Source organism: Giraffa tippelskirchi, chromosome 6 (assembly GCF_054371585.1).
Source record: "Giraffa tippelskirchi isolate mGirTip1 chromosome 6, T2T-mGirTip1v1.2.pri, whole genome shotgun sequence".
NCBI classification, from domain to species: Eukaryota; Metazoa; Chordata; class Mammalia; order Artiodactyla; family Giraffidae; genus Giraffa; species Giraffa tippelskirchi.
Window position 1 is genome coordinate 26,251,184 of NC_137280.1, and position 8,748 is coordinate 26,259,931.

Genomic DNA, 8,748 nt, shown 5'->3' on the forward strand with positions numbered 1-8,748 from the left:
GAACTTTATTTTAGTTCCAAATTTAAGAATAGTGGCTATATATAGAGGAATTTGACAAGGACAAGGAGATTTAAATTGGAGTATATTTTGAAATAGATGAAGTCATCTATATAGTAAGGCACGCTTCTGTAGGGTAAAATGCATAATGTCAATTTTCAGATTCTTTTTCAGTATCTTAGGATTTTGAGCTATAGGTTTGAAATGTACAATTATTGTCAGAAGGTCCTAAGCTCATAGAAAAAATAAAAAGGACATTTGATGGGTGTTTTTCCAGTCTTTTCATTTCCAAGACAGATAATTATATGAAATTGTGACAATCACTGTAGTGCTTTAGGATGAATTGCCTGAGCAGAACTATAATAGTGTGAGCAGCATGCTGCTGTCATCCAGTATCTTGGCACTGCTTTCAGGTTAAAACTCTTCTCATTAAAATACTAGCATTATGAAAGCAGACCAGCAAAGCTGGACTGTAAACAAAGTAAATTTATTTTATTTGCTATTCTTATGTCACATAGATAGAATGAAGCATGATCATTAAGAATGTGGGATTTGTATCCCATTTGCCTATGTTCAAACTGTGACTTCTTCAATTTCTTTTTCTTTCTTTTTTTGTTTTGGCTGTGCTAGGGCTTCATTGTGGGGCACAGGTTTCTCTTGCTTCTTCACTTTCTAGCCTGGAATCATATACTATTCCTTCTCTGAAACTCAATTTTTCATACATATATTAGAGTTGTTAATAGTATCTTCTTCAGAAGAACAGTGTAAAATTAAAGTCCTGTAAAGTTCTTGATGGGGCTTCCCAGGTGGCTCACTGGTAAAGAATCCACCTGCCAATGCAGGAGACATAGGTTCAATCCCAGTGTAGGGAAGATCCCCTGGAGAAGGAAACAGCAACCCACTTCATTATTCTTGCCTGGGAAATCCCATGGACAGAGGAGCCTGACAGGCTACAGTCGGACACAACTTAGCAAGTAAACAACAATGACAACAGAGTTCTTCAACAGTGTTCAGCATAGGAAGTACTCAAAAATGGACTTAATAACATTATTTTATTAATGTTAATAACATTATTTTACTGCTTATTGTTAAGCAGTTACTAGCAATGTTGTTCTTTTACCACTTATTTTGAGAGATATCTCGAAAAATTGAAAGATAATCAAGTTTATTATCTCCCATTTTCTTTACCAGTAGCTGACCATTCACAAAAATTGCTGTCTCCAACACAAGTGGAAAGAGGTTAATTTAATTATACTAAGCTATTTTAGTAACTTTTTTGCATGTGCATTTTTTTGCTTTATTATTTTATACTTATTCAACATGTTTGCTAAATTGTTAATATTTTCATTACTAATGTTAAAATACTATAAAATATACATCCAGGATTTATAAAAATATTCATAATTGTTCACTCACCCAAAAGTTAAAAGTTAAACTGTTAAAAGTTGCCCAAACATTGACTGAGAGTAGCTCACAATATTTTGCTAACTGAAAGCACAGTAGAAATGCTATATGCATATCTGTGTATCTTAAATGTCTTTTAAAGAGGCCAGGCTACTAAGCTTTTAAGTGTATCTTGTAATGATACATATCATTATTATGCAAATGATTTCAGATTAGCATATTTAAATTGTATTTACCTTTTATGACTTAAAGCAAATATTCCAAATTATTGCACACATCTGCAGACTTGTATATTTCTGAGGCCCTTAAAAAAATGATTATACATCATGTACCTCATACCAACAAGTGAACTGAGGTTTATAGTTATGAATTCCAGAAAATCCAACTATAGGAACTCTGGACATTCATAATAAAAAAGACACACAAAAATTATAAATATGTACATAAATATAAAATATTGTTCAGTATTGTTTCAAGAATATTGTCTGTTCTTGAAAAAGTAAAAGATAACAAGAAACTTAATAACACATTCTCTTTCTAAACAGCTGACCATTCATGGAAATTGGCATCTCTATTTTTTTTAAACTCACTTTTTCATAGTTTTATTGATATATAATTGACTTAGAGTATTAAATTAGTTTCAGGTTTACAGCATAATGATTTGAAATATGCCTGAACTGCAAAATGATTGCCACAATAAGTTTAGTTAACAACCATTACCTCACATAATTACATTTTCGACCTTATGAGAAGAACTCTTTTTTAAAATTTTTAAGTCATTTATTTTTTTAATTGAGGGATAATTGCTTTACAGAATAGTGTTGGTTTCTACCAGACATCAGCATGAATCAGCCATAGGTATATATATGTCCCCTCCCTTTTGAACCTCCCTCCCAACTCCCTCCTCATCTCACCCCTCTAGGTTGTTACAGAGCCTGGTTTGAGTTCCCTGAGTTATGCAGCAAATTACCATTGGCCATCTATTTTACTTATTCACTTAATTTAATGTAAATTTCCATGTTACTCTCTCCATAGATTGCACCCTCTCCTTCCTCCTCCCCACCATGTCCATAATTCTGTCTGTCTGTTTCTCCACTGCTGTACCGCAAATAATTTCATCAGTACCATCTTTCTAGATTCCATTAATATGCATTAGTGTATGATATTTGTTTTTCTCTTTCTGAGTTACTTCACTCTGTACAATAGTCTCTAGGTTCATCCACATCATTAGAACTGACTCATATGTGTTCCTTTTTATGGCTAAGTAACATTCCATTGCATATATGTACCCCAGCTTCTGTAGCCGTTCATCTGCCGATGGACATCGAGGTTGCTTCTATGTTCTAGCTGTTGTTAATAGTGTGGCCATGAACATTGGGGTATATGTGTCTTTTTCAATTTTGGTTTCCTCAGAGTATATGTATACTAGTGGGATTTCTGGGTCATATGGTGGTTTTATTCCTAGTTTTTAAGGAATCTGCATACTATCTTCCATAGTGGTTGTATCAATTTCAGTTCAGTTCAGTCGCTCAGTCGTGTCCGACTCTTTGCGACCCCATGAATTGCAGCACGCCAGGCCTCTCTGTCCATCACCAACTCCCAGAGTCTACCCAAACCCATGTCCATCGAGTCGGTGATGCCATCCAACCATCTCATCCTCTGTCGTCCTCTTCTCCTCCCGCCCCCAATCCTACCCAGCATTAGGGTCTTTTCCAATGAATCAACCCTTCGTATGAGGTGGCCAAAGTATTGGAGTTTCAGCTTCAACATCAGACCTTCCAATGAACAGCCAGGATTGATCTCTTTTAGGATGGATTGATTGGATCTCCTTGCAGTCCAAGGGACTCTCAAGAGTCTTCTCCAACACCACAGTTCAAAAGCATCAATTCTGCGGCGCTCAGCTTTCTTCACCGTCCAACTCTCACATCCATACATGACCACTGGAAAAACCATAGCCTTGACTAGACCGACTTTTGTTGGCAAAGTAATGTCTCTGCTTTTCAATATGCTATCTAGGTTGGCCATAACCTTCCTTCCAAGGAGTAAGCGTCTTTTAATTTCATGGCTGCAGTCACCATCAGCAGTGATTCTGGAGCCCAAAAAAATAAAGTCTGACACTGTTTTCCCATCTATTTCCCATGAAGTGATGCGACCAGATGCCATGATCTTAGTTTTCTGAACGTTGAGCTTTAAGCCAACCTTTTCACTCTCCACTTTCACCTTCATCAAGAGGCTCCTTAGTTCTTCTTCACTTTCTGCCATAAGGGTGGTGTCATCCGCATATCTGAGGTTATTGATATTTCTCCCGGCAATCTTGATTCCAGCTTGTGCTTCTTCCAGCCCAGCGTTTCTCATGATGTACTCTGCATATAAGTTAAATAAGCAGGGTGACAATATACAGCCTTGACGTACTCCTTTTCCTATTTGGAACCAGTCTGTTGTTCCATGACCAGTTCTAAGGTCCACCAACATTGTAAGAGGGTTCCCTTTTCTCCACACTCTCTCCAGCATGTATTGTTTGTAGACTTTTTGATGATGGCCATTTTGACCCATGTGAAGTGATATCTCATTGTAATTTTGATTTGCATTTCTCTAATAATGAGTGATGTTGAGCATCTTTTCATGTGTTTTATACCTATCTGTGTGTCTTCTTTGGAGAAATGTCTGTTTAGGTTTTGGTTTTGTTTTTTTTTCTCCCACTTTTTGAGTGGGATATTTGTTTTTTTCTGGTATTGACTTGTATGAGCTGGTTATATATTTTGGAAATTAATCCTTTGTCAGTCATTTCATTTGCTGTTATTTTCTCCCATTCTGAGAATTATCTTTTCACCTTGTTTATAGTTTCCTTTGTTGTGCAAAAATTTTAAGTTTAATTAGGTCCCACTTGTTTATTTTTGTTTTTATTTCCATTACTCTAGATCCCCTAGGCAGTATTCTGGTCTAGAGAATTCCATGGACTCTATAGTCCCTGGGGTTACAAAGAGCCAGACACAGCTGAGCAACTTTCACTTCACTAGAAAGTAGATCATAGAAGATCTTGCTGTATTTTATGTCATAGACTATTCTGTCTATGTTTTCCTCTGAGAGCTTTATAGTCTCTGGTCTTATATTTAGGTCTTTAATTCATTTTGAGTTTATCTTTGTGTGTGGTGTTAGAAAATGTTCTAATTTCATTCTTCGACGTTTAGCAGTCCAGTTTTCCCAGCACCATTTATTGAAGAGGCTGTCTTTGTCCCATTGTATATTCTGCCTCCTTAGTCAAAGAACACCATGAACAGTGTGAAAAGGCAAAAATTGACACAAGAAGATAAGCCCTCCAGGGAAGGTGTCCAATATGTTAATGGAAGAGTGGAGAAATACCAGAAAGAATGGAGAGTCTGGGCCAAAGTGGAAATGACACTCAGTTGTGCATCTTTCTGGTGGTAAAAGTAAAGCCTGTTAATATAATGAACAATATTGCACAGGAACCTGGAATGTTAGGTCCATGAATCAAGGTAAATTGGATGGGGTCAAGCAGGACATTGGCAAGAGTGAACATCAACATCTTAGGAATCAGTGAACTAAAATGGACAGGAATGAGCAAATTTAATTCAGATGACCATTATAGCTACTCCTGTGAGCAAGAATCCCTTACAAGAAATAGAATAGCCCTCATAGTCAACAAAAGAGTCTGAAATGCAGTACTTGGATGCAATGTCAAAAATGACAGAATGATCTTGGTTCATTTTCAAGGCAAACCAATCATCATCACAGTAATCCAAGTCTATGCCCCAACCACTAATGCTGAACATGCTGAAGTTGAACAGTTCTATGAAGACGTGCAAGACATTCTGGAACTAACATTAAAAAAAGATGTCCTTTTCATCATAGGGGATCGGAATGCAAAAGTAGGAAGTCAAGAGATACCTGGAGTAACAGGCAAGTTTATCCTTGGAATAGGAGCAGGGCAAAGGCTAACAGAGTTTTGCCAAGAGAACAGACTGGTCATAGCAAACACCCTCTTCCAACAACACAAGAGATTACTGTACAAATGGATATCACCAAATAGTAAATACTGAAATCAGATTGATTGTATTCTTTGCAGCCTAAGATGGAGAAACTCTATATAGTCAGCAAAAACAAGACCTGGAGCTGACTGTGGCTCAGTTCCTTATTGTATAATTCAATCTTAAATTGATGAAAGTAAATAAAACCTCTAGGCCATTCAGGTATGAACTAAATCAAATCCCTTATGATTGTACAGTGGAAGTGACAAATAGATTCAAGGGGTTAGATCTGGTAGACAGAGTGCCTGAAGAACTATGGATAGAGTTTCCTAACATTGTACAGGAGGTGGTGACCAAAACCATCCCCAAGAAAAAGAAATCAAAAAGGCAAAGTGTTTGCCTGAGGAAGTGTTACAAATAGCAGAGGAAAGAAGAGAAATGAAAGGCAAGGGAGAAAGAGAAAGATATACTCAACTGAATGCAGAGTTCCAGAGACTAGCAAGGAGAGATGAGAAACCCTTCTTAAGTGAACAATGCAAAGAAATGAGGAAAACAATAAAGTGGGAAAGACTAGAGATCTCTTCAAGAAAATTAGAGATATCAAGGGAATATTATATGCAAGGATGGACACAATAAAGGACAGAATGCCAAGGACCTAACGGAAGCAGAAGAGGTGGCAAGAATACACAGAAGAATTGTACAAAAAAGTTCTTCATGACCCAGATAATCACAATGGTGTGATCACTCACCTAGAGCCAGACATTCTGGAATGTGAAGTCAAGTGGCCCTTAAGAAGCTTTGCTGCAAAGATATGGAGGTGATGGAATTCCAGCTGAGCTATTTCAAATCTTAAAAGATGATATGTAAGCAAAAATGGAAAACTCAGCAGTGGCCACAGGGCTAGAAAAGGTCACTTTTCTTTCCGATCCCAAAGAAGGGCAATGTCAAAGACTGTTCAAAATGTAGTACAACTGTTCTCATTTCACTTGCTAGCAAGATAATGCTCAAAATCCTTCAAGCTAGGCTTCAGCAGTACGTGAACACAGAACTTCCAGATACAAGCTGGATTTAGAAAATGCAGAGGAATTGATTTGGTTTTTGGCAACCAAAGTGCTAACAACGATTGGATCATAGGAAAAAACAGGGGGATTCCAGAAAAAAAAAAAATTCTACTTGTGCGTCATTGACTTCGCTAAAGCCTTTGATCATGTGAATCACAACAAACTGGAAAAATCTTAAAGAGTTGGGACTACCAGACCACCTTACTTGCATCCTAAGAAATATATATGCAAATCCAGAAGCAACAGTTAGAACCAGACATGGAACAACAAACTGGTTCAACATTGGGAAAGTAGTACTACAAGGATGTATATTGTCACCCTGCTTATTTAACTTATATGTAAATACATCATGTGAAATGCCAGGCTGGATGAATCACAAGCTGGAATCTAGATTTCCAGGAGAAATATCAACAACCTCAGATAGGCAGATGATAGCACTCTAGTGGCAGAAAGCAAAGAAGAACTAAAGAGCCTGTTGATAGCGTTGAAAGATGAGAATGAAAAAGCGGGCTTAAAACCCAGCATTCAAAAAACTAAGATCATGGCTCATAGTCCCATCACTTTATGGCAAATAGAAATGGAAAAATTGGAAACAGTGACAGACTTTATTTTCTTGGGCTCCAAAATCACTGAAGACTGTGACTTCATGAAATTAAAAGATGCTTGCTCCTTGGGAAAAAAGCTATGACAAACCTAGACCACATATTAAAAAGCAGAGACATCACTTTGCTAACCAACGTCCATGTAATCAGCTATGGTTTTTCCAGTAGTAATGTACAGATCATGTACAGATGAGAGTTGGACCATGGAGTAGCCTGAGCCCCGAAGAATTGATACTTTCAAACTGTGGTGCTGGAGAAGACTCTTGAGAGTCCCTTGAACAGCAAGGAAATGAAACCAGTCAATCCTAAAGGAAATCAACCCTGAATATTAATTTGAAGAACTGATGCTGGACCTGAAGCTCCAGCATATTGGCCACCTGATGAGAAGAGCCAACTCACAGGTAAAGACTCTGATCCTGTAAAAGACTGAAGGCAAAGGGATGTAAAAGACTGAGGGCAGAGGATGATATGGTTGGATAACATCACTGACTCACTGGACATGAATTTGAGCAAGCTCCAGGAGAGAGTGAGGGACAGGGAAGCCTTGCATGCTGCAGTCCATGGGGTCACAAAGAGTTAGACATGACTTAGTGGCTGAAGAACAAAAATAAACTGTATATGTATATATATATGTATACATATATATGTATATATATATGTATACATATATATGTATATATATATGTATACATATATATGTATATATATATGTATACATATATATGTATATATATATGTATACATATATATGTATATATATATGTATACATATATATGTATATATATATATGTATACATATATATGTATATATATATGTATATATATATATGTATATATGTATATATGTATATATATATATATATATGGACATGGGTTTGGGTAGACTCCGGGAGTTGGTGATGGACAGAGAGGCCTGGCGTGCTGCAATTCATGGGGTCGCAAAGAGTCGGACACGACTGAGCGACTGAACTGAACTGATGTATCTTTATATATATATATATTCAATCTCTTCAGTTTGCAGTTAAATTATTCCTAACCATTCTTGCATGGAAATGGCTTCTAGGAATCTCCTTCATCCATTGTATGGATACATCCTAACTATGACCTTAAAAAGGATATGCACTTTGGTGCCACATACTGGAAGGATGGAGTACAAAAGAGGAGGAACAGAACTTGAAATGAACACAAACAAAAGATAGTTTGTAGAAAAATTTACCTGTCATAATATGAAAGATTTAGTTCTCATTGATGCCTAGTTGAAATAGAAGTTCTCACCTTCAGGAATTTATACTGTGGTATATAAAATTATAAACACAGAATCTATTCATTTTTCTTATTTGATTGACAAAACCTAAAACTAAAATGGTCAGAATCTATGTGTTTGACAGGCACACAAACCAGAGTACTTCCGTATGTAAATTTTATGGCTTACCCGTCAAAAATACATAATAAACAAATCACAATTATGAAATGAGACTAAATTGTCTTTCTACTATCTCTTTAGAAAACTACATTACAAAATTATTCTGATATGAAAAGACAATTAGAATATTCAGCAATCAAACACAGAGGAAAAAACTGTAGAGTAGTTCAAGAAGTTAATAATAATATAATATTGTGTTGTTTTTCCCTATGTTATGATGTTCTTAGAATGTATGTTTTCAAAAATGCGTACTTTTTATGATTTCTTTGCTCAT